The sequence below is a fragment of the Ascaphus truei genome, chromosome 3 (genome assembly GCF_040206685.1).
Source record: "Ascaphus truei isolate aAscTru1 chromosome 3, aAscTru1.hap1, whole genome shotgun sequence".
Lineage (NCBI taxonomy): Eukaryota > Metazoa > Chordata > Amphibia > Anura > Ascaphidae > Ascaphus > Ascaphus truei.
Genome location: NC_134485.1, coordinates 389,139,829 through 389,167,425, shown reverse-complemented (window position 1 = coordinate 389,167,425; position 27,597 = coordinate 389,139,829). Strand labels below are relative to the sequence as shown.

Below are 27,597 nucleotides of genomic sequence, written 5' to 3'. Positions count from 1 at the left end.
CAAAAATAAAAAATATGAAACATAAAAAATAAAATAAAAACCAGATGTCAGTTGAAATTTCAAAAAATGTACTTAGTCCACTGGAGTTTTACTGCCCAGATGTTCCCCTGACGAAGTCCTTAGTGACGAAACGCGTAGGGCGTTTTACCAAAGAGACCCCTGACGAAGTCCTTAGTGACGAAATGCGTAGGGCGTTTCCCAAAGGTTCCCCTAACGAAGTCCTTAGTGACGAAACGCGTAGGGCGTTTCCCAAAGAGACAAGTTTGTGGCTGACATTACTGCACGAACGGAGAGAGTACCTTAGAGCTGTTGCTATTTTGCTTGGGACTGCTGTCGCTTTCGGTTTTGCAGTTGCCTGCTGGTGAGCAGTGAGAGCTGTGGGAGGTGTATCTGGAGGGAGTCTCTGACCGTGTTGCTGTTTAATACATTATCTGGCTGCGGTGGCTCCAGTGCACCTTGCTGAACCAACGGATACACCAGAAGTGGCACCAACGGGACAGGCTGACACATTCCCTTCACAGCTTCAAGGCAATTGAGTATATCTCATAAATGCTATTATTTTTACTCTGTTTGTGAGTGCGCTTTTTATATTTTACAATCCCATAAATACTGTTTTATACTTTATCACACTAGGAGTGCGCCTGTTTTTTCTTCTTGTTTTCGGCATATATATATATAAATATATATATATATATAGCAAATGGAAATATTACTGTATGCCCATTTGCATGTCTTAGACAGGTCTGCAACCCCGCCTTTCACCATTATCACCCAGCACTCCCACTGCATCAAAGGATTCTGGGAAATTACATGCCAATGAGCACACAGTGCCACCTTTTGCTTCAAAACCAAGCATAAGCCTATAGGGAACCATGTTTATGGTTTTGAAGCAAAAGGTGGCACTGTGCTAATTTGCATGTCATTTCCCAGAATCCCTTGCTGCAGTGGGAGTGCTGTGTGCTGGGTGATAATGGTTGAAAATAGGCTGTATATGATGGTCTTTTGATTAATGATTCAATATTCCTCTCCTTTTGTTATATTTATGTTCCTAAACCTTCATTTAACACTCAATATGCTTAATACATTTATTGTGTGTTAGTTATGTGTTTGTTTACTATTACAAAACAGATCTCCTTTCAGGTTAATCTGGAGTTGGCTATTAGAAACCTAACCGTCCTGCTCTAATATTCAACAATGTATATCTTACTACTACAATGTTTTATTTTGAACAATTTTTTAAAATAGAGAAAACTCTATTTATACTAGTATTTTCCCCTCTCCTTTCACAGCCTTTTCAGCTAAACTATAAGAGTATATACAGTACTAGAGCCCTTTGTATATATATTCCTAGACTCTCATAAGTAAAATTGAGGAGTACATTTGTAATATCAGATATGCAGTTGTCTTCTAAGCCAGAGGTGCGCAAACTGGGGGGAGATTTTCTGTGGGGGGGAGGAGGGGCGCAGCATTGCAGAGCTCTTCCCCTAAGCATTTAAATTAAATGCTGGGGGATCGTGCGCAAGACATCTGCAAGTTCCCTTACCTTGTCTCCGGTGGCTTCTGGCAACGCGGCGTCAAATGGCACCACGTAGTCACATGACGTCGAGTTGCTATGGCAACGGGCTGTCACATGACGTTGTGACGTCAGAACGCCAGAGACAAGGTAAGGGGGGGCGAGCAAGGGGGGGGGGGAGAGCAGGCAGGGGGGCACAGAAGAAAGAGTTTGCGCACTTCTGTTCTAAGCAATGAACTTGCACTCCTTCATTTTTGCATTTGTTAGAATCCTAAATCTGGGTTTAGCACTCACACTGCTAAATAAGCTTCAAAGTTAATTCTTTCTTAGTTTATTTGGTTATTGTTATAAGAACATTACAAAGGGTTACACATCAAAATGTTGTGTACGGCTGTCATCTGTAGATCACGGTTAAATGTAATTTATGTGTAACCCTTTCTTCCCTCAGACTATAGGACCGGTCGCTGAGGTGGGGGCCTGAGTCCTATGGATCTATGTATAAGTTTTATAGCATGCGATACACGTGGCGTAGGGCTGGAGCAACTGGACACAACACAACTGTATTGAATTATAATGTACTTTATATATATTAGCGTACACATTTTATATCATCTGACACTGTGATCCTTAACTGCAGGATCACCTTATACACTATTACTCATATAAATGGTACAGTAACAATATGATTGATGCGCAAGTGAATTGTAGAGTATCACTTTCAGGCCTCCCAGTCCTAGGGGGGCCGGCACACCCATTGGAGCTCGTTAGATAGTGTGTATGTTGCAGGCCTGTGCTTCGCAAAAGGAACTTCGGTACCAGTATGGCTGCAGGAGATATCCTCTGTGGTATAGCTCACCCACTCCCAACCTGTTGAGCAGTCTGGTCCTGATCTGCTGAGCTCTGCTGCATGCGCTGGTTCAGCTGTGCAGAGCTCCCTCAACTCCTCCAGGAACCGACTCTGTCATGGCTGCCCCCTCTTAACTCCTCTTTCTCAGTCCCTCCTCCTTCACTAGCCTTCCTACTGGCTTACCAAAGTCACATGTCCTATAGAGAGGAACCTGCTTGCAGACACAGAGGGTTTATATATGATTTTTCAATGCTGGTATATTTCATACTGAAACATTGACATAGTTCGTTAAGCTCTTTCAATCCAAAGCGTATTTTAATTTCTGGGAATATAATAATAGTTTGTTCTTGTATAGCGCTGCTAGTTTTACAGAGATATTTTGCAGACACAGTCCCTGCCCCATAGAGCTTACAATCTATGTTTTTGGTGCCTGAGGGAGTGACAGAAGGAGCCGACACCGGGAATTGAACCAGGTTGCCATGCTCCAAACTCAGCACCAGTCGTGTCGTTACTCACTGAGCCGCTCCTTCTCCCTTATTATAATGTAAAAAAATAAAGTTTTCCATCACAAAAATTATACACTATTCTAAATTAAGTTGTCAAAACAAAGTACTTATGACATACATCGTTTAGTCTGATCACCTCCGGTTAAAATGACACCTTCCAAAGAAAAATGAGTAGTGGGTATCAAAGCATAATAATGCAGGTTTACTAACACCACTTATTTCTCCAACATACACAACGATTTAACAATGAACACTCAAGTTGTGTTTCCTGAAACAAGGTAGAATGATGGTTTTAGGGATGACTCATATGACCTTGTCCTCTCCCACTATTGTGTCCCCCTGCCGTTCTTCTTTTTGTTGTTGTCTGCTTAGCCTCAGGCAATGTCTGTAGCTGCCGGCTACTTAATGAACTGCTGCGCACTTCTGAAAAAGAAAAAAAAAGACACTTGAAATATTCTCACCAGCCTGGGTGGCAATAAGAATGAATGACCAGGCGTATCAAACACGGGGCGGATTGTAACCCTGCCTCCAGGGTCCTGAGATTAACAGATACATTTAAACGGCTACATTGCAAAGACATGGATGCAATTAATGCAGTTCACCATTGAGATATCACTATTCCATTGACTACAGATACTGTTTAATTCTCTAGTCTTACCACATAACTAATATATATTGTTGCTTATAGTTAGTGGATCAAAAATGACCAAGCCCCAGCTTCAGATTTGTCGTATTTTCTGTAAATATGTTGGGTGAATAAAATGCCAGAGACTGTATTAGTTCTGAGATTCAATAAGATTACACTCTGTCATTTTGCCTTCCTATCAAGACATTTGAACTAGAATTTCATAACTAAGCTCCAGTTTGCTTGGAGATGGGTAAGGCTACGAGGCAGGCGGCGCGTGCAGCCGAATTCCCCTGTCTGAAGTGAACTGCAGGGGTAAAGACAGGGGTGGGGCGTGACGGGGGAGTGACAGAGGCACGGCCGTGATGTCACCCGGCAGGTTCGCCCTCATTGGCTGAACCGCCGGGGGGCGTGGCTCCGCCGCGAGTCCTGATCTCAATTCTCTTGAGAGCAGGAGTTTCTGTCGGCGCGGTGGCCCTCCCCTCGCAGCGGGCCAGGCCACATTGTGGGGCGGCTCTTGTCCCTGCAGCGTCCGCCACAGCGGACGCTGCAGTAGCCAGCGGGGACCGGGCCTAATGAGACATACTATGCACAATAAATACCCGTAATTGTATATTCTGCCTACTTTCAAACCAGGTATTGTGGACCAAGGCAGTAACAAGTTGATCGCCCACAAAAATGATCTCATCCATCCTTGACAATATAAAATAATGTACCATGCCATTACATTACAGGAATGAAATATAAAACATTACACAGATGAATCCTCATTTATGGTTTGGAACTATGCTTTTTGTAATTAATTTCCATTTCTTCCTCTTTTTATAAAACTGTATGGAGTAGGGGAGTTCACGGTAAAGCCTTTTGTGTCACTTCTTAAAAGAGCCATTACCACTGTTTGTTTATATTTAACTGCCCCCCTCCCCCCCCCCTTTTTTTTTTACCCCCATGGGCCTTGGTAGAAATGGGCAAATCTGTAAAAATTCGGTTTGCATGTTCTCTTTAGAATTTCTGACAAAATGTGAAAAAGACGTGAACATGATGCAAATTTGTTAACATTTGTTATTAATTGTGAACTTTCGCCTACAAGTAAAAGCTCTCTGTGCTAACTTGACAACTTTCTGCTCATTTTCGCATTTTCGAGTATTCACATTTTTTATGAATTAAATAGAGATAGCCATGTTAGTTCGGTTGAAAACCTAGTGGCAGGGGTTTTTTTTGTTTTTTTAAACTCGTGCATGTTTGAAAATGTGAAACTATGCCATTTTCGTGGGGATTGATATTTTGGGGAAAATCTATCGTCTCTTGAACTGAAAAACACTTTGCCGTCCTCTACAGAGGAAACCAACTGGCAATTTAAATCTCCCGTATCTGACGCGGATTCCTATCAGCTCGGGGATGTGTCTCCGGAACTAGGGAGCTGAAAATAAGGTTCGGGCATGGGGAACCCATAGTTCCCATGCTGTTAAAAAAAGGGGGTCTGGGTAGGCCCCTATGTATACAAAGCGGAAGTAGGGGGCTCGCGCTCTAGCACTGGCTTTCCTGGGGAGTAACGCGTTAGAAAAAAATGGAAATAAATAGTGTTATTTTGGTTAATGAAATGATAGGCACTGGGGCACTAGTAATACTATTATAAACATATACTGGAGACAATCATGACAATTAGGATGAATAAAATGGTACAATACACCTTAGTTTCCTGCATTATCTCTTCTGTATACAGCTATATAGATTCAATACTTTCTACCAAGATGTCTGCTATAGTAGTTTGCACATTAAACTTTTTCACTGGCAGTGAACAAGGGGTGAAGATGACGCCTTGCATGGTGACTGAGTGTTGTTCTTGCAATGGTCCTGTTAACAAGCATAAACCTGTTAGGTTGTGGACCTGTGATCTTTTACTCTCCTTCCTGTTTTCTTTGACATTAATTCACAGGGGCTTAGAAATAGCTGTTATTGTTCCGGATCATTACTATTTTGTCTTCAAAGAGTACAAGACGTCATTTCTGGTGCTGTAGAACCCATGGCAACAAAAACAAGGTTATTTTTTATATATATATATAAACCCTGTTCATCTTCTCTGTCGTGTTTCCATTAGCAAAAGTGGATCTTTTTTTTTTATTGTGGTAATGATAAAAACATGGGCTGAAGGAGTTAGCTGGTTAGCTTGGTATGAATACCAGTGTCAGCACGAATTGTAACCTTGGACGAGTCACTTTTTCTCCCTGTTCCCCAGGCACTAAGATGCTAACATTTTGACTTCAGTGGGAGTTTCTGTGCAAAAGTGCCCCGATCAGCACTATTATGGTTTAAAGAATAACTCCCATTTTGCTTGTTAATATTCATTACATGTACAGCAGGCCTGCCCAACTCGTAAAGTGATAAGGGCCGAAATGCTCCAAAGAAAAAAAATTTGGGCCGCACGGGTTAAATCATCATCATCATCATCATCATCATCATCTCTCCTCCAGCACCTCTCATCATCATCATCATCCTAATATCTCCCCCAGAACCCCTCACTATCAACCTTTACGATACTCCCCATCTATCTCTCATACCCCCAACTCTCCCCCTCACCCACACAATACCCCCCTCCATATCAAACACACAATACCCCCTCCACATCCCCCCAGCCCATTCCATGTCAGCAGCCCCCACCCAAGTCAGCATCCCCTCCATGTCTCTCTCCCCCTCCCCTCAATATGACTCTCTCCCCCTCCCCTCAATATGACTCTCTCCCCCTCCCCTCAATATGACTCTCTCCCCCTCCCCTCAATATGACTCTCTCCCCCTCCCCTCAATATGACACTCTCCCCCTCCCCTCAATATGACACTCTCTCCCTCCCCACAATATGACACTCTCTCCCTCCCTCCCCTCAATATGACACACTCTCTCTCCCTCCCCTCAATATAGCACTCTCTCTCTACCTCCCCTCAATATGACACTCTCCCTCCCCTCAATATGACACTCTCTCCCTCCCCTCAATATGACACTCCCTCCCCTCAATATGACACTCCCTCCCTCCCCTCAATATGACACTCTCCCTCCCCTCAATATGACACTCTCTCCCTCCCCTCAATATGACACTCTCTCCCTCCCCTCAATATGACACTCCTCCTCCCCTCAATATGACACTCTCCCTCCCCTCAATATGACACGCTCTCCCACTCCCCTCAATATGACACTCTCTCCCTCCCCTCAATATGACACTCTCTCTCTCCCTCCCCTCAATATGACACTTGCTCTCTCCCTCCCCTAAATATGACACTCGCTCTCTCCCTCCCCTCAATATGGCACTCTCACCCTCCCCTCAATATGACACTCTCTCTCTCCCTCCCCTCAATATTACACTCTCTCTCCCTCCCAACAATATGACACTCTCCCTCCCCTCAATAGGACACTCTCTCTCTCCCTCCCCTCAATATGGCACTCTCTCTCTCCCTTCCCTCAATATGGCACTCTCTCCCTCCCTCAACATGAAACTCTCTCTCCCTCCCAACAATATGACACTCTCCCTCCCCTCAATATGACACTCTCCCTCCCCTCAATATGACACTCTCCCTCCCCTCCATATGACACTCTTTCCCCCTCCCCTCAATATGACACTATTTCCCCCTCCCCTCAATATGACACTCTCCCTCCCCTCAATATGACACGCTCTCCCCCTCCCCTCAATATGACACTCTCTCCCTCCCCTCAATATGACACTCTCTCTCACCCTCCCCTCAATATGACACTCTCTCTCTCCCTCCCCTCAATATGGCACTCTCTCTCTCCCTCCCCTCAATATAGCACTCTCTACCTCCCCTCAATATGACACTCTCTCTCCCTCCCAACAATATGATACTCTCCCTCCCCTCCATATGACACTCTTTCCCCCTCCCCTCAATATGACACTATTTCCCCCTCCCCTCAATATGACACTCTCCCTCCCCTCAATATGACATGCTCTCCCCCTCCCGTCAATATGACACGTCTCCCCCTCCCCTCAATATGACACGTTCTCCCCCTCCCCTCAATATGACACTCTTTCCCCCTCCCCTCAATATGACACTCTTTCCCCCTCCATTCAATATGACACTCTCTCCCCCCCCTGCAACTCAGATCACACCATCCCCCTGCAACTCATATCACTCGCTTCCCCCCCTCACATGTCAGCAGCCCACCCCCCTCACATGTCAGCAGCCCCCCCCCTAACATGTCAGCAGCCCCCCCCTCACATGTCAGCAGCAGCCCCCCCTCACATGTCAGCAGCAGCCCCCCCCCTCACATGTCAGCAGCAGCCCACCACCCCTCACATGTCAGCCCGTTTTTCACACTCACCCCCCCCCCCCCACCAGCCCGTTTTTCTCACACACACACACCTCTTAGATCAGCACATCCTCTCCCCGATACTAAGCCCCGCCCCCGGCATGCTCTGACCTCCCCAGCATCCTGCTACTGAAAAAAAAAATACTCACGGCTGTCGCATCCTCCTCATGCTGCTGCTGCCCCCGCGCACCGCAAAACCCAGGGGCGGGGAGGGAGGGGGGAGTGATGAATCGCCGCCATTTTTTTAAACTTTTTAAATTAATTTATTTAATTAATTAATTAACTGGCACCCGGCCGGAGTCATCGCGGGCTGCACAGAGAGGCCAGACGGGCCGCATGTTGTGCAGGCCTGATGTACAGTGTTATTTATATATAGTGACAGAAACCAGGGGATGGTAATAAATTCCATATATAGGGCTCCCAGGATACTGAACAGTTTCTATCCTGTTTGGCCTGGGAGTGCAGCCTTATAATACATGCACTCCATCCCACAGTTTGGCAAGCGCTGGAACTGAGGGATGAGAGATCCAGACCAGAGTTTGTCTGCTGCCTGATTTCTGTCACCTGTCATGCTAATTAGAAATCAGGTATGTAAGACTGATTTCCTGTTTTCCTCTCCCCTCTCCCCAAGAGCCTGGAGGCTGGAAGGCTACTGAACTCCAGAGGGGAGAAGCCTCTTCCCCAAACTGGTTCAATAATTCTGTTCATTTGTCTAAGACTGCAAAAGTACCTTGTTTTGTTGTTGGAAGTGGAAAAGCCACTTCCACCCTGAGTTAGGGAAATCTAAATTAAGTTAAGCTCCCAGGTGAGCAGCTTTTGTTTTGATGTGTCTCTGTTGTATGCACTGTGGCAGTCTCAGTGCCTGGGACTGAATAAACCAGGCATAGCCTGTTTAAAGGAACAGTACGTGACGCCTCATCATTTGACCTACCCTAAAAGACCGTGTTCTAACAGTCCCGGACAAACGGCGGAGCCCCGGCGTAAGCTGTTTGTCACATATGGTGGAGAATGCGGGCAGAACACTAAAAGGTCTGCGGGTTAAAGAACTTTAACAAGAAAAAAAAAAAAAAAATTTTTCTCTCTCCAAACAAGATGGAAGACGTGGTGAGTGCGCTGGTACGCAATGTCGCTGTCCAGAAAGACGCGAATGAAGCCCAGCAAAAGATTAATGCAGCCCTGCAACAGGCGAATGAAACCCAGCAACAGCTGTTAATAGCCCAGCAAGAGACTAATGCAAACCAGCAACAGCTGTTAACAAACCAGCAAGAGATTAATGCAAACCAGCAACAGGCGAATGCAAACCAGCAAGAGACAAACCGCTTGCTGAGAGAGGAGCAACAACGGTTCGCTCAGGGCTTACAGCAGGAACTCGAGATCCTGAGGGGGACTATCAGTAACCTTCCACTGGCAGAGGCAGCCCCAGTTCCGAAAATGACCAGGGCAAGCCACTACCTTCAGAAGATGGGACCCTTGGATGATGTGGAAGCCTATCTTCTCACGTTTGAACGCACGGCACAGAGAGAGGGATGGCCAGAAGCTGAGTGGGCTGGCCTAATCGCACCCTTCCTAAGTGGCGAACCCCAGAAGGCTTACTTTGATCTAGAGCCAGCCGAAGCTAACGTCTATGCAAAATTGAAGTTCGAGATCCTCGCCCGCCTCGGCGTAACCACGGCTGTTCGTGCCCAAAGGTTTCACGCATGGTCCTTCACGATGGATAAAGCCACCCGAAGCCAGATGTATGACCTCATCCACCTCGCCCGGAAGTGGCTACAACCCGAGATCAACTCAGCAAGCCACATCGTGGAACGGTTGGTCATGGACCAGTTCTTGAGGAAACTTCCCTCTGCCTTACGCCGTTGGGTCAGTCGGAGTGACCCCCACAATGCGGATGAGCTTGTGGCCCTCGTAGAAAGGTACAATGCAGCAGAAGAGCACCAGCAACCCACAGTCGTGGAGCAACCCCACTACCCGAGGTTCCAGGACTCTTCCAGAGATGGTAAAGTGTACCAGGGTTAAGGGGCGCTGAAGAGCGGCGACCACCTTCACGCAGCACCAGCAACAGTGGCTCGCACACTAAGGGCAATAGCCAACATGGGGAGCCGGGAAAAGGCTCTAAGTGGGACGCAGACTATGTACCTAAATGTGTAAATTGTCATGAGAGGGGCCACACAGCAAAAATCTGCCCACTAAATGATGAACCCATTCAATGCAACAGCGTGAAACCTTATTCGCTGTGGTCCCAATGTATGGCCCTAGCCCAGAGGACCCCTTGAATAACCATCTGTGGGCATTTGTAAAGGTTAATGGTAAGAGGGTTCGGGCACTTCTTGACTCTGGGAGCATGGTCACACTAGTGTCCGAATACCTGTTGCCCATTAAGAAGAAACAGGGAAACAGTTCACAAAGAGTGGCAATTTGTTGTATACATGGGGATAATCATGAATATTCCACTGTTGATGTTTTTTTTTAAACAGAGTTTGGTTCTTTAGATTTCAAGGTGGGTATTGTACCCAAACTGGCACATGATGTGTTAATAGGGACCGACTTTCCCCATTTTCTAAAAATGTGGTCCCCCGCTCAGAATAGCGCCCAGAGTGCAATAGCGGACCATAACGAAGTATTAGAAGAAACAAATCCTTTCCCTTTTTCAGAAATGGATGTTGACGAGGGCCCAAATAAGAAGGGGGAAAAGGAGGAGTGCTGTAAAATTCCCTTCCCCATCACTACTTTGGTAGGGAATACCCCAAATCAAGATGTTGATCAGACACTTACCACCCCAGAACCGGATAAGACCCTCGCTGACCTAGAGGTCAGTCCTGGGAGTTTTAAGAAGGCCCAGTGGGAGGACCCCACATTAGCGGTAGCAAGGGGAAATATACAGGACCAGAATAGTACTCCTGGCCAACCAGATAGGTCACTTGCTTACCCCTACTTCGAGGTAGAGAACGACCTAGTATATCGGGTTGATAAAAGGAAATCAGTTACAACTAAACAATTGTTGGTACCACGGACATTCCGTAATGTAGTATTACACCTCGCACATAGTCATCCATTGGGGGGACACCTAGGGGTGGAAAAGACAAAAGAAAAGGTTCTCCGAAGCTTTTATTGGCCTGGGGTTCTGGCAGAAATTACGAATTATTGCTCCTCATGCCCAGAATGTCAGATCACCGCCCCGTTCAAAGCGTACCGCAGCCCATTGGTACCCCTTCCCATAATAGAGGTACCATTTGACCGAATTGCTATGGATCTAGTAGGACCCCTAATAAAGTCTGCTAGGGGACATCAGCATATATTGGTAATATTAGATTATGCCACCCGATATCCGGAGGCAGTTCCCCTATGTAGCACCTCTGCTAAAAACATAGCAAAAGAGTTAGTAGTTCTGTTTTCCCGGGTCGGAATTCCTAAAGAGATTTTATCTGACCAGGGAACACCAGTTTCTATCCTGTTTGGCCTGGGAGTGCAGCCTTATAATACATGCACTCCATCCCACAGTTTGGCAAGCGCTGGAACTGAGGGATGAGAGATCCAGACCAGAGTTTGTCTGCTGCCTGATTTCTGTCACCTGTCATGCTAATTAGAAATCAGGTATGTAAGACTGATTTCCTGTTTGCTCTCCCCTCTCCCCAAGATCCTGGAGGCTGGAAGGCTGCTGAACTACAGAGGGGAGAAGCCTCTTCCCCAAACAGGTTCAATCATTCTGTTCATTTGTCTAAGACTGCAAAAGTACCTTGTTTTGTTGTTGGAAGTGGAAAAGCCACTTCCACCCTGAGTTAGGGAAATCTAAGTTAAGTTATCGCTCAGGTGAGCAGCTTTTGTTTTGATGTGTCTCTGTTGTATGCACTGTGGCAGTCTCAGTGCCTGGGACTGAATAAACCAGGCATAGCCTGTTTAAAGGAACAGTACGTGACGCCTCATCATTTGACCTACCCTAAAAGACCGTGTTCTAACAGTCCCGGACAAACGGCGGAGCCCCGGAGTAAGCCGTTTGTCACAATATATATACACATATACACACACACAGTATATATATATATATATATATATATATATATATATATATATATATATATATATATATATATATATATATATATATATATGCAAATACAACTGTATGCTCATCTGCATGTCTTAGGCAGGTCTGCAACCCCGCCTTTCCCCATTATCACCCAGCATACAGCACTTCCACTGCAGCAAGGGATTCTGGGAAATGACATGCAAATGAACACACAGTGTCACTTTTTGCCTCAAAAACCATTTTTAACATGGTTCCCTATAGGCTTAAGCTTGCTGCATGGTCACAGCTTTGAGCACAGCCAGGGTTAAGGTGCATACCCATAAAACCACCCACAGACAGCTGTTTCGACCTTAATGGGTCTCATCACTGTGGGGTTGATTAACTGGGTATGCAAAGAGGCTATGGGATAGGCTATACCATAATACTGAGTTAAGTTATGGTGAGTAAAAAAAGTGACAAAAACCCTCCACAGGAAAGCAAATATATATATATATATATATATATATATATATATATATATATATATATATATATATACACATACACACATACACACACACATACATACATATGTAGCACTGCTTCCATCCCCCTCCCTGGGAGATTTTGCCTAGGCTACAGGTCTGTGTGGTGCTGGTTACCTGTGAGGGTCCAGGAGAGCTGAGGGTCTGTGATGTTGTGGGGAACAGGACAGGCTTTAGGTGATCCTCAGGCTCTTTTCAATCGGTGACAGCACCTACAGTCATAGCAGGCTACAGCAGAGCTGCAGGCAGTCCCTACCATGACAGTTCTTTTATCCTATACTTCTGTCCAATAGACTGCGACTTAGTCAGAAGTATATAAAAGGGGTCTTTATTTGATGCAGTCACTGCAGGTGGTATTACAGCGTTTGCATATAGTGGAGAATGGGTTTCAGGCCCTTGGATGGTGCTGGCCAGCAGATAATGTTGAGGCCTTGTGCTATGCACAGATCTTGGTTCACTCAGCCCCAGGAGGGGCTGAGCTCCTCTCCCTTCCCCAGGTGGGAAGGCACACTACAGACTCAACCCCAAGAGGGGAAGAGCTGGACTGACTAATAATTTGGAAGGCATCCTCCCTAATGCAAAAGGGGAGGGCACAGGGTCTGCACCATGATTGGCTGCAACACAGACCCAATGTCACCACCTCTCCTGCCACTCAGGGAGGCTGCGTGAGGGGGGGTAAACCCCACAGGATAGCCTCTCACTGTCTGTAGCTATCAGAACTTACATGACAGGAGGGCAGAAAGATAGCTGGACCAGCCATGGATATATATATAGTATTATTTTACACATTTGAGATATGGAAGACTTATCACACTGCAAGTGCTCATTTATATGTCATTATCCAGGATCCCTGCTGCTGTGTAAACATTGCACGCTAAATGATAATAGAAAAAAAGGCAGGGTTGTGGACATGGCTATCTGAGATATGTGAATGTGCTCATAATTGGTATTTTTATTTGCTGTACTAATAGTGGATAAGGTAGTATGATGCACGGCAAGCCACCATCCTTTTTTTAACCCATAGCGGGACACCATGGGTCCTTCATTATATTGCATTGCTGGCACATCCAGTTCAGGTAGAGATTAAGGAAAAAAACAGAAAATGAGGGCCACTAAGCCCAAACAGACAGCCCTTTCCTATGCATATATATGGATGAACTAAGGAAATGGTGCCTTATTCATAAACCCAAAGTCTTTATTATCACAGAAACATGGCTAACTACTAAAACCCTTAATGCAACTATCACCATTCAGGGATACTCCATTTCGAGGAAAGACAGGTCAAAGAGAGGAGGAGGGGTGTTATTTTATATTGCAGACACCTTACAATTTACACTATTAAATTGCCCCCCAAGTCCACCCTCTTTTGAAATCCTACTTGGCAAATTCTGCCTCCCCTTTTCTAAGCCCGTTCTTATTGGTGGCATCTACCGATCCCCTAAAGCCCCACTACTGACTGATATCACCCATTTTATTGGCTCAATTCCCACTCAGAACGGGAAGTGTGAGCTGCTAGTTCTCAGGGATTTCAACTACAATTGACTCAACCCTAAAAACCACAAAATCCAGATACAACTCAAGTCACTTAACCTAACGCAACTCATTTCCCAACCCACATGGACAAACCTGAAATCTCACAACCATTCCATGCGAGAATCGATTTTCTCCTCTAGTCCCAGCAGAATCCAATCCTCTGGCATCCTACCTGACATTTTCAGTGACCATGCAATAGTGTACTGTGTAATAGTATAAGGACAATCAGATCACCCCAATCAAGCCCTAAAGTTCTCCTCACTAGAACATTTAGGAACTTTAACCCACAACAGTTTCTGTCTGATCTTACCAGCTGCCCATCATAGGGATGCCTTGTGGAAAAGCTACAAAGTAACTGACAGTACTAAGGATCTTAATAACTACAGATGCCTGCGGAATATGTGCACAAGGCAAACAAGGTACACAAAAACACAATATTACTCTGACAATCTTCATCAGAATATGTGCTACGTGAAGGTGAAAGAAAACGGCGCTAACTCTATTAGTGTACACTAATAATATACAGTGAATATTTTGACCAAATCAATTATTTGTTAAACAGTGATATTGTGTTCAAATAACGTGATAATATTATTGAAAGGTTCAAACCCCCTGCTCAAACCCAGCTGGTGGGGACTGGTTTCGCTAGTCCCACAAATCGTCACTCTCCAGTTGTAATCCAGGGGGAGCATGAAGGGAAAAGAACATAAAACAAGAAAAACAATCTAAGTGCAGACAATAAAATTCAAGTGATGTAAATTCTGCGTTCTTTCTTGGCTCATATGTGATGTCTACTTACAAGATGTAAGTCAAAATCAAGCGGTTTTGACACTCAATGGTCTCTGCTGTGCAGGTATTCCCACCAGGTGATAGGGTCTCCAGCTCTCAGCTCCGCAGCAAAGTGTATGTAAAAGAAATACAAACCATAGTGCAGACCAGTATAATGTAAAAAAACTAGACTTTATGGGGTTTAAAAAATGAACACTTACAATAAAAACAAGTATTTCAGGCATGTACCACAATCATTGTGATCAAAGAGAGAAGATTTTTTGGTTTACACTTCAGGCTCACCCGCCTCCTCCGGTGTGACTTGGTGTGGACCACCACTCTCAGGGACTTTGTACCTCCAGCGGTGGGCGCATTGATCCAGGTCTCTCTCCCCTCGTGGGTTCCCTCTTCTGTGGGTCGATCACCTTCCCATAACAGCAGCCCGCAGGCACTGTGGAGTTCTCCACTGGGATACAGCCTCTCGGATGGATGATTTAGCTTCACTCGCACACCGATGCGTCACTTCTGCTCCGTCCCGATACGTCACTTCCGGTCGCGGTTCTGTGAGTATTTGTCAGTAAATTTCTCCTCTCTTCTCTCTCCTCTCTGGGTGGCTACCACTCTACGCGTTTCGCCAAAAAAGGGTGTGTGGCTTCCACACACTCCTGAGGAAGCCACACACCCTTTTTTTGCTGTTATGGGAAGGTGATCGACCCACAGAAGAGGGAACCCACGAGGGGAGAGAGACCTGGATCAATGCGCCCACCGCTGGAGGTACAAAGTCCCTGAGAGTGGTGGTCCACACCAAGTCACACCGGAGGAGGCGGGTGAGCCTGAAGTGTAAACCAAAAAATCTTCTCTCTTTGATCACAATGATTGTGGTACATGCCTGAAATACTTGTTTTTATTGTAAGTGTTCATTTTTTAAACCCCATAAAGTCTAGTTTTTTTACATTATACTGGTCTGCACTATGGTTTGTATTTCTTTTACATACACTTTGCTGCGGAGCTGAGAGCTGGAGACCCTATCACCTGGTGGGAATACCTGCACAGCAGAGACCATTGAGTGTCAAAACCGCTTGATTTTGACTTACATCTTGTAAGTAGACATCACATATGAGCCAAGAAAGAACGCAGAATTTACATCACTTGAATTTTATTGTCTGCACTTAGATTGTTTTTCTTGTTTTATGTTCTTTTCCCTTCATGCTCCCCCTGGATTACAACTGGAGAATCTTCATCAGAATACATCAAATCCAGCTAATTTCAGGAAGGTTATCAACAATATATTCCAGCCTTCTAGCCATCAACAACCATGTAATATTATTGCCCTGGAAAATCCCACTGACATTGCAAATGCATTCAATGAATACTTTGAGGGGTGTGCTACATACATGAACCTAATTCTGGGAGTACCTCTATAGCCCCACCCTCTCGCAACACTGCCCACGATTTTCAATTGGTCTCAGTATCTGAAGAGGAGATTACACAAGCGTTCCTTAAATTAAAACTAAGCAGCCAATGTGGACCTGACCTATTGCAATCTAAGTTCCTATGACTTGGTGCCCCAGCCATTGCCTAACCGCTTGCTTCTCTAATCAACTCTATCCTGTCTTCAGGCCATATCCCTAAGACCTGGAAAACTGCCAGAGTTGTCCCAATCTTCAAACGTGGGGACACAATCACTGTCTCAAACTACAGGCCAATCTCTCTTCTCCCAATACTTTCCAAAGTCATGGAAAAATGTGTTCACTCCCAATTAAGTGAATACTATACCAAGACAAATTTCCCTAGTCAATTGCAATCTGGCTTTTGCCTCAAACACTCCACGGTAACTACCCTCCTAAAAGTTTGCAATGAAATCCAGTGTGGAATGGAACTGGGACAACTTACTGGTGCAATAGTCCTAGATTTTGCAAAGGCTTTTGATACTGTTGATCATGTTATTTTGCTTAACAAACTCCAGTGCTCTGGAATAGGGAAGCATGCTTCAAACTGGTTTCATTCCTACCTATCAGGTAGATCCCAACATGTGTCAATCTCTGGCACTAACTCCAACCCCTTGGATATCACCTGCAGTGTCCCGCAAGGCGCTGCTCGGGGGCCCCTACTCGTCTCGGTGTTCATTAATGATCTTCCTACAGCTTGTAAGGGAGCTTCAATACACATGTATGTGGATGACACAATCTTATATGCACACCACCCTAACTTCTCTGATCTTGGACATGTACTTCAATCTGACTTTTTGAGACTTGAAAATTGGCTTTCCCAAAATAAATTGTTTCTAAACACTGACAAGACTGTAACAAATGGTATTTGGGAACAGGGCTACATTTCTAACGCTTCCAAATGAAGGAGCTATAGATCAGAACCAACTCTAATACTATCCTAGCCCCTGTTACTAGTTTCAAATATTTGGACACATGGTTTGACTTCCATTTAACATTTGGGTTGCACATTGATACCCTGACAACCAAAACCTATGCCAGACTAGGTTTACTATATAGGAACAAATCCTCCCTATGTCTGCTGGTCAGAAAGCGCATTGCACAGCAGATGCTGATGCTAATTATAGACTACGGGGACATAGTATATGGCTCGGCACCCCAAACCCACCTTGGCAAACTTGACACCCTCTACAACTCAATATACCATTTTGTCCTCCAATGCTACTACAACACACATCACTGTGAAATGTTCAAAGAACTAGATTGGTCATCACTTGAGTCTAAGTGCAAAGTTCCTCTCTCCTGTCTTGTTATCAAATACTTTCTGGGCATAAGGCTGTATATATCAGGCAAAAGTGGTGCAATTGTGGGGCAAAAAACATGTATCAAAATGAAAAAAAATCACATTAAAATCAATAGGATTATTTTCCTTGATACATCTTGTGCATTCCTCTCTTCCCCCCCAGATTTGTACTATCATTGCTTTGATACAGATACCCCATAGATGTTAACAAGCTTTAAACAAGCAATCCAGGCAATATCCTGCGTGTGTGTTTTTTAAATAAATCAGTTCTGTAGTATGATAATACTTACTACCTATTTTTATTTTAAAATTAAACTCTTAATACCATTTTAGTGAGTTTTAATATACTGCGAATCTTTTGATTTCTATAGCAGGTTTAGCACCAGCAGTGCAAGACATTTGTAACACTTTTCTACGTGTGATCATTTGTTGCCAATGTTCCCAGCAGTTTGAGCTGTAACAATAGATAACGTTACCGTAATAATATAAGAATACATTGTAGCTGCTGAGTTACACTGACTGAAGGATTGGTTTAAAACGGAAAGGCAGCCATTTAGTGAACCCTGGGAAACAGCATTTTGCTTATCGATCATGGGAGAACCAAGTCGATCGGCAGCTTCGGTATTTAATTTCCATAAAAGTAATCAAATACTGCGTATATTAAAACAAGCAAAAAAATATTTAGCATTTTTTAAGCTGCTTGGGTTGCCTCTTTAAAGAACTGCAAAACCCTCCTGAACAGCGACCTTAAACTGTATAGTAAAATTCTAGCAAATCGACTAAACCCTATTTTACCCAGGCTCATAAACATAGACCAAGTCGGATTTGTAGCGGGCAGACAAGCCTCAGATAACACCCGTAAAATAATTAACATAATAGACCACGTTCACCTTTACAGGAACCTAAGCAATTCTACTAAGCTTAGATGCAGAGAAGGCGTTCGACAGAATTGACTGGTTGTTCTTAGATAGCACCCTACGTAAATTTGGATTCAAAGACTCATACTTAGAGCGTGTCCGTAGACTCTACCAAGACCCTTCAGCAATGGTGAAACTCCCAGGGGGCAACCTACAACGATTCAATATTAAAAACGGCACCAGACAAGGATGCCCTTTATCTCCTCTCCTCTTTGCACTGACGATAGAACCTCTAGCATCAAGAATTCGAGAAAATGTAGACATCCGAGGGATAAGCATCGGAAACAAAATATATAAGATTTCGTTATTTGCAGACGATATAATCCTAACGCTATCCCAACCCCAAATTTTGCTTCCTAATCTCCAAAGAGAGCTTGAAGACTTCGGAATAATTTCAGGGTACAAAATTAATAGCGATAAGTCTGAGGCACTAAACTTAAATCTACCAGAGTCAGAGGTGAAATTACTAAAGCTAAATTTCAATTATCGCTGGAGTTCCTCATACATTAAATATCTAGGAGTAAATGTATCCAGGAACTACCAGTCTCTATACCAAGCAAATTACCTAGCCCTATTTAAGAAAATTAAGGCCGACCTAGACAAATGGAACGGCTACCAAATTTCATGGATCGGGAGAATGGTCTCGGTCAAAATCTTCTTCCCCCCCGCTTGCTATACTATTTCCAGACCCTCCCGGGCGACATCCCTGGCTCAGAATTGAAAAATCTGCAAAAGCAAATATTTCACTTTATCTGGCAAGGTAAAAAACCCAGAACCGCTAGGTCAGTTTTGCTCACGTCAAGGGGGAGAGGAGGCCTTGGAGTCCCCGACATACTAAGATACTACCAGGCCACACAACTTAGACAGGTAGTAGTATGGAATGCTGAACCAGATCAATATTGCTGGTTAGATATAGAATCACAATATGCTGGCACGCCCTCTCTGCCAGCCTGTCTTTGGTCCCTGAAGAAGGGAGACACGTTACCTAGTAAATTTAGCCTTGGGTCAATGAGGCACACATGGGAGATCTGGACGAAAACTAAGCTCAAATTTAAACTCGCAGCCACCAACTCTCAACTCACTCCAATTTTCAAAAACCCTAAATTCCCCCCCGGCTGCGAGCCCAGACAATTCGACCAATTTTAATCAAAAAATATCAGAGTAATCGCTGACCTGCTGAGTTTAGGGCAATTCCTGAGCTATCAAAGACTTAAAAACAAATATGAACTTCCAGAACTAAATGCGTTCAAATATCTCCAGATTCGACACTTTTTACAATCATTATCTCCCACATTGGAGTTTCCCACTCTCACTAGGTTTGAAAGGCTGTGCCAGAACACTGCACACCAGAAAGGCCTCATAACGCAGATCTACGCTGAAATGGACACAGCAACAGATCCCCCCACCCACGACTATATGCAAAAGTGGGAGGCGGAATTAAATCTAACCATAGAAAGAGAGGACTGGGAAAGTATATGGGAGACTGCCTCAGGAACTTCCATATGTACCACGGCCAAAGAAAATATATACAAAATACTGTTCCACTGGTATCTTACCCCAGTTAGATTAAGACAAATCTACCCTCTGGCCTCCGATCTATGCTGGAGAGGATGCGGGCAAAAGGGGGACATGGTCCATATATGGTGGTCATGCCCAGAGATTCAGAAATATTGGTCAACTATACAAAATATAATAAAAGAGGTCACAGGCCTCACCATACCTGTTGAACCGTTAACTTACTTGTTGGCCAGGCCAACAGAGATTGCTGACCGCAGAAACAAGAAAATGAATCTCCTTCATTCTTACAGCGGCCAGATGTGCGGTGGCCGCCTCGTGGAAGAAGGTATCGCCCCCCCCCCCCCCCCCCCCAAGCAAACAGTGAAAAGAAGAATTCACGAAGTAATGCTCATGGAAAAGCTTACAGCCTTCCTGAAGAGATCCACATGGTCCTTTTATAAAATCTGGGAACCATGGCTGATCCAACCCACAGCATAGAGGATCCCATCTGCAACCAGAAGGGAAATAACGATCTAGTAAATAGAAACCAGATAGGGTATGCTTGGTCGACTAATTTAGGAGGGAAGACACCCCCCACTCTCCCTTTTTCTGTTTCTTCCCCTTCCCCCCCCCCCCCCCCCTCTCTCTCTCTTTCTCTCCCTCGCCTGCCCTCCTTGGTCTGTTAATAGGACCGGAGCCGCGGCGAGTCTTTTGCTGCGTAAAAAGGAAAAACTCTGTATTAGGCTAAGGTTATGTTGAAATGTATGTACATTGTATAAATGCCTAATAAAAAATTTTGGAAAAAAAAAGGAACTGCAAAACACTTTACAAATATATTGTTACTTTACAGAAGCCAAGCCGGCATATGTATGCAAATATTATCGCTGTGGTACTCTAGGTCTTATATATATTTTAAAACATACCAACAAATTACTATATTGTTTGTACTATATACGATTACAGTATACATCATTTAATAACCTTTTTGAATTATAACATTGAAAAACATGACTCCATAATCAATTTTCTCTGGGGGTTCCCTGGAAACCTCTTGTGAAACTCCGTGGAACACAGGGGACTGCGTTAAAATGACAGAGTTGTATAAATTAAACAAGGACAACAGCTCCTACGGGTCAGTTTTGTTATTTCTTTCTTTTTTTTTTTTTTTTTTTTTTTACCAAAGTCTTGCAAAAGCTGCCACATTTTGCAAAATGTGTCAAACTGTTTGCAAAGTTAGGAATAAGCATTTGATCAGTGATGACTCTTGGTGATTTTTGGCAAACTGTGGCTGTTTGTGCGACTTTCCCAAAAGTCGTGAATGCCCAAACTTTACCGAATTTGTAAATATCCTCCAAGGTTTCACCCATGCTTAGTGGGGATACAAAGATACAAAAATATTTTTTTTTACTCACAGCAACAATAACTATTTTAAACAGAGATCAAAAAGTATGATTAATTTAAACAAATTAGTAAATTGTTCATTTTCAGGTGTGTTGATTTCCTGTGCTAGGCATCTTTATCACCATTTTTCTGAACATAACATATGTGGTTTTATATAATTAGGTGGAAATCTCACTCTAGAAATTAAAACAAAGATTACCCTGTTCTGTATAGAAATAAGTATTGATGTTTTATTGCCTGCAGATTGCACTATTTGCATATATATGTAGCCAGGTCTCCCCAGCCTGTCAGTACCCCCCTCACCTAGCTGCCAATCGCAGGTGCCGCCGAGTTCAATGGCGGCCCCGTCGGCGTATCGCAGGGGTGAGGGCGGTCAGGCTCCTGCTCGGGGGTTGCCGGGGACGCGTGCCAGGCGCGGAAGGGTCCCTGGAGCTAGGGAGACATCGCGCGAGTGTAGGGAAAGTGCAGGAAGGGTTGAGGAGGCCCCCAAAGACTCGCGCATGCGCAGGGCAAGTGCGCACGCGGCCCCAATGCCAGGATAGGCTCTATGGGACTACAACTCCCATGGAGCATAGCGAGGGAGGCATCAGGTGCCTCATAGAAGCCAATAGGGCTGAAGGATTGCCCTGGAGCGAGAAAGGATACATTTCGCGGGCTTGCAGCACGTTGTTCATTGAGAGACCGGAGCAGCCCAGGGAAGGAGGTAGGGTACAGGAGTCACGGACTCCCTGTACTAGGCCAGCACCCCATGGCCCGAGGTATCTAGTTACCCCCATGTAGAGAGTGTTGCCAGGGACTGCCCTAGGTTAAGGGACCCTGTCACTCAGGATTGCAGTTAGTCAGGGAGCTGTGAGGGAAGGAAGGGTGCAGGGAGCGAGTGCAGCTCCTGCCCCATATAGGTACCCACACCCGAGGTAGGCCCCAACTCCCCACTAGGTTAGTGGGTAAATGCGCAGGGAGGCCCGAGATAGGGACGCTGCCCTTAGTGTTAGTGTGCGGTCTGGTCAGAGTCACGGCTGTCAGTGCGGTGAGGTCTGACAGGCAGGCACAGTGTTGCGCAGCACATTGGCTGTCAGCATCCAGTAGGTTGCAGCGCGTTACTGCAAGTGCTGGAAGTACTAGACGTAGTTAGTCAGGACTGCGAAGGCTAGTTGTAGGGGTAGAGTAGAGCCGGGAACAGTTAGGGGAGCAAGGCAGGCTATTAACCCCTTAGGTCCCAGATAGGTTCTCACCCCCAGTTGTGGTACTACAGGGACAGGCCCTAGGTTAGGGTTCCTGTCACGTTAGTGCCAAGTGTTAGTTAGGGACTCAGCGGATGCTGCTGTTCCTGTGAAGAGGTTCGGACCCACGTTGGGGTCCCCAGAGACTTTCATCATAATAGGATCGCCACTGGCGGTCCGAGTGCCAGGAGTTCGGTTGGAGGATCAGACGGATTCATCACACGTCTGACCCTTTGCGAAGCCAGTTGCTGATCCGAGTACCGGAGTGCTCGGCAGGTACCATACAGTCATAAGTGCACCAACGGGCCCTTAGTGTAACTGTGACTGCGCAGTCACCCACGTTCTCTCCAAGAGTGCGGGACATTGGGTGGAATTCTCGGGACACTGGGTGGGATCACCTGGTGTTGGGGAAGCGTCCTGCGCGACGCAGTAGGTGTCTCCTCTAGAGAGGGACACAGGTTATATTGTGGTATTGCCGTGATACGTTGTTTGCATGTTAGTAAAGTCCTTAGTTATTATACCTCACCGTGTATGTTATTATTGATTGTCCTGCGAGGAACCACTCCCCCTCTGGTAGGAGCCATCGCAGGTGGAGGCGCTGTATCGAGTAAGTGGTTGTCCCTAGTATTGTATTGCCCCAGGTTCCCCGTGGCGGAAGCTCAGCCCTCCTGTGAGCCAACAGGTAATGCACCACACCTATGGTAACATCGTATGTTCCCTTGCACCCCACACTATATCTGCGATTGGGGGGGGGGAATACCCATTACATATAAGGAAATAGCGGAGTTCTCCTAACTCCTAATCTTACATTTTTATTAAGATTTTTTAAAGATCCAGAATCTCCATGCCCCTATTATATACCGTTATCAGACAAATGTAAAAAGGTGTCAGAAGCTATATCAGTAGATTCTCACACAATGCAAAGATCCATTTCATAGCTTCTACACGTTATGTAATGTCACTTTGTTAGGTCAAGGAATCTTCACTGAAACAGAACATGTGATTTTAATTTAAATAATACATATAGAAGTGTAATTAATTCATCTATTCATATCTTTAAATGGCTGGCACAAAGCATGATTGTCCTGATGAAGTCACCAAGGTTAAGTCCACGAGGAAGTAAGGAGTCACTGCAATAAATGACCAATGTCTCACATGTGCTTCAGGGAGTTTAATGACATTTTTGCAAGAGTGAAGAGGTGGAGGTAATAGGCGATAATAGGCGTTGGTTGGGAGTTTACTAGGTGTGTAAAAAGAGCACATAAGGATCTGCAAAACATGAACCCCAATGTACATAATATTTTGCATATTATTAACAACTGTATTTATATAGCACTTTTCTCCCAATGGTACTCACAGTGCCTCAAACATTTTAAGCTAACAAGTACAAAAAATACAAGTTAAACATTTAATGCTATGAAAGACAAATACAAGATAAAAATATAGAATGAACAGAGTATGGAATGGATTCATTACATCAGATCGGTTGTGGCTCATTACTCAAATTCCTGGGTACAAAAAGTAAGTATTGAGCCTGTTTTTAAAGATTTCCAGGTAGGGGGCCTCTCAGACAGTACGAGGCAGATAGTTTTTAGTATTAGCTCAGGGATCACCACCGGCACTTATTATATCAGAAATGTTCAGGTTTGCCATTGGGCCCTGGGTAAAGAGCTAAGTCTTGAGTCTGTTTTTAAAGATTTGTAGATAAGGTGCCTCTCAAACTGTATGAAGCAGAGAGTCCCAAAGAGCAGGAGCAGCGTGGCTAAAAACGTGGGCCCCAAAACAAGTCAGGGAGATTCTGGGAACTGCTAGGAGTCCTTCACCTATAGATCGAAGTGAGCGGGTGGGAGTGTAGGGAACCAGGAGCTCTTTCAGGTAGCTGGGACCCGGATTATGTAGGGCTTTGATTGTCAACATGCCAATCTTGAGAGAGATACGACATCTTACAGGCAGCCAGTGCAGAGAACCGAGAACAGATGGGATGTTGCAAGAACGGCTCCGGTTATTTAACAACCTGGCTGCAGCATTCGGTACCAGCGGCAGGTGAGGCGGCTCTGTTTCCTGAAGTCCCAGGTAAAGTGAATTGCATCCAGGCATAATAACACCAAGGTATGAACCAGCATAGGTATATTCTCAGGGGGAATAATGTGGTTAATCCTGGCTATGCTCCTCAGGTGAAGAAAAGAGGATTTGATCACAGCTGACATCAGATGTTTGTGTCAAGTCAACACCAAGGTTCCTCACACAGTCAGAGTTTATCAACTGGGAACTCCCCAAGCTTAAGGCCAGTTGGTTGACCTAACTGCCGTATTGTTGTCATCCGACAGTGAGGGCCCACCTAAAGCACCTCTGTCTTATCAGGTGTCAACCTCAACCAGCTGGAATTCATCAAATCAATGATTTCAGCTAGACACCCATTGAGGACACATAATCAGTCCTTAGTACACAGTGCAAAGGACAAGTAGTGTGTCATCTACATAGCAGTGATAGCCCACGCCATGTCATCTGATAATCAGTGAGATCATATGTATCTGGACAGGGGCACTGGTGCAGGAAAGTATACTCCTGGAGATACTTTCTGTGACCTGCCAGTGAGGAAACATTTGAACCAATTGAGAACACAGAAATCCATCAGGTGCTCCATTAAAATCACGAACTGAGGGGAGGGGATATGGGCTGGGAAAGGGAAGGAAAAACCCTCGCTACTGCTAGTAAATGTAGGAGTGGCGGTGCTGCAATCAGGGGTACACATAGGTAAGCAACAATGAGAAACAGATCCCCAAGGAGAGCACTCATACACTCTAGATCACAGGTACATAGGTGGATAAATATATGTGTGGATGAGGAATGAATGAATTAAAACACTTTATTAGGAGTAATAACTCAAATGATATAAAATAGAACGCTGTGGAATCAAAGTATAATGATTCAATGTGAGCCAATATTACAGCGAATTAAAAACCAGATCGGATGCAGCGATGAAGGTTGCCAATGTCTATCCTCACTGAGAAGAGGGTAGTACTAGTACAGTGACCAAGGCAGTAATAGCTATACGTAGATCCTAACTAATATTTGAGGTCAGTAGGGATAACCACTGGGTGTGTGTATATAACACCATTAATAGTACAGGTGGAACCCTGCTACAATTAAGTGGCTGACCTGTAGTATATGGAGCGAATCAATATAGTGAGACACTAGGTGGACAAGATACCATGTCTCTGGGTGTGCGCTTTATATGGTCTTAATTAGGACACAGTGTTAATATAACTGATCCAAAATTCTTGTCTTACCAGTGGTGGAAATTACATGGGGGTACAATTACAATAGCACAATACAGTGTGTATATGCGCCAAATGTACTCCCTATGGCATGTATAGATAGTTAGTCTACCTGCCAGTATGATTAGAATGCATACCTTGCACAGAGAACTGAAGTGCTTAGATTAGCCACAGGTAAGTAAATGCAAAAAGGTAGGATCAGAAGCTATTATAACAGTGCACAAGTATTGCCTGTTTACACATGATGTCCAATGTTACAGACAATAAGATGCATCCGATCGTTTGTAGCAGCCCTGGTGATTAGGCTTCATAGCGGAACAACTACTGGCAAGTGCAGTGTGTAGAACCAAAGGGTACTGCTACATTAAAACTTGCATATCAGTGCATAAACATAGCTCTAAGCAGTCTGCACGGAACGCTATTCAACCTATCAGGTTGAAGCTTACCTGATAAATACTGTGGGCAGTACAGGCGCTCCTGTTCAGCCTTGACAAAGCACGCCCAGCGAAACGTACGTCGGCATGTGACGTCATCACGTCAGAGGGGCGGGATTAGTGCTCGTGATCGGAGCACATCCGCTTCTAGTAGCTCTCTGCTCTCTGCTTAGAGCTATGTTTATGCACTAATATGAAAGTTTTAATGTAGCAGTACCCTTTGGTTTTACACTCTGCACTTGCCAGTAGTTGTTCCGCTATGAAGCCTAATCACCAGGGCTGCTACAAACGATCGGATGCATCTTATTGTCTGTAACATTGGACATCATGTGTAAACAGGCAATACTTGTGCACTGTTATAATAGCTTCTGATCCTACCTTTTTGCATTTACTTACCTGTGGCTAATCTAAGCACTTCAGTTCTCTGTGCAAGGTATGCATTCTAATCATACTGGCAGGTAGACTAACTATCTATACATGCCAAAGGGAGTACATTTGGCGCATATACACACTGTATTGTGCTATTGTAATTGTACCCCCATGTAATTTCCACCACTGGTCAGACAAGAATTTTGGATCAGTTATATTAACACTGTGCCCTAATTAAGACCATATAAAGTGCACACCCAGAGACATGGTATCTTGTCCACCTAGTGTCTCACTATATTGATTCGCTCCATATACTACAGGTCAGCCACTTAATTGTAGCAGGGTTCCACCTGTACTATTAGTGTTGTTATTTACACACACCCAGTGGTTATCCCTACTGACCTCAGATATTAGTTAGGATCTACGTATAGCTATTACTGCCTTGGTCACTGTACTATTACTACCCTCTTCTCAGTGAGGATAGACATTGGCAACCTTCATCGCTGCATCCGATCTGGTTTTTAATTCGCTGTTCTATTGGCTCACATTGAATAATTATACTTTGATTCTACAGCGTTCTATTATATCATTTGAGTTATTACTCCTAATAAAGTGTTTTAATTCATTCATTCCTCATCCACACATACATTTATCCGCCTGTGTACCTGTGATCTAGAGCAGCGGTGCGCAAACTGTGGGGCGCGACCCCCAGGGGGGGCGCGAGACTGCCGGTGGGGGGCGCGGGCTTTACAGAGGCCCCGCGCACTTCCCGAAGGCACTTAAATTAAGTGCCAGGGGAGCTGCAGGGCCTCTGTAAACCATACTTACCCGTGACTCCGGCGGCTTCCTTCTTGCGTCGCCATGGCAACGCGGCGTCAAAATGACGCCGCGAGGTCATGTGACGTCACGCTGCTATGGCAACGTGATGTCATGACGCCGGAGGGCGGGTCATTGGTGGTTAGGGGGGGGCGCGGAAGAGAGGGGACCGCCAGCAGGGGGGCGCAGGGAAAAAAGTTTGCGCCCCCCTGATCTAGAGTGTATGAGTGCTCTCCTTGGGGATCTGTTTCTCGTTGTTGCT

At 44.8% G+C, this 27,597-nt stretch overlaps 1 long non-coding RNA gene across 1 annotated transcript in view; it reads right to left on the bottom strand.

Moving 5' to 3' along the window:
• Window positions 1-2,131: 2,131 nt before the first annotated feature.
• Window positions 2,132-27,597, bottom strand: part of LOC142491165 (uncharacterized) — a 40,206-nt gene continuing 14,740 nt past the window's right edge. Inside the window, exon 3 of the long non-coding RNA XR_012800320.1 lies at window positions 2,132-3,289. This is a non-coding gene — a long non-coding RNA (uncharacterized LOC142491165). The remainder of the gene's footprint in view (window positions 3,290-27,597) is intronic.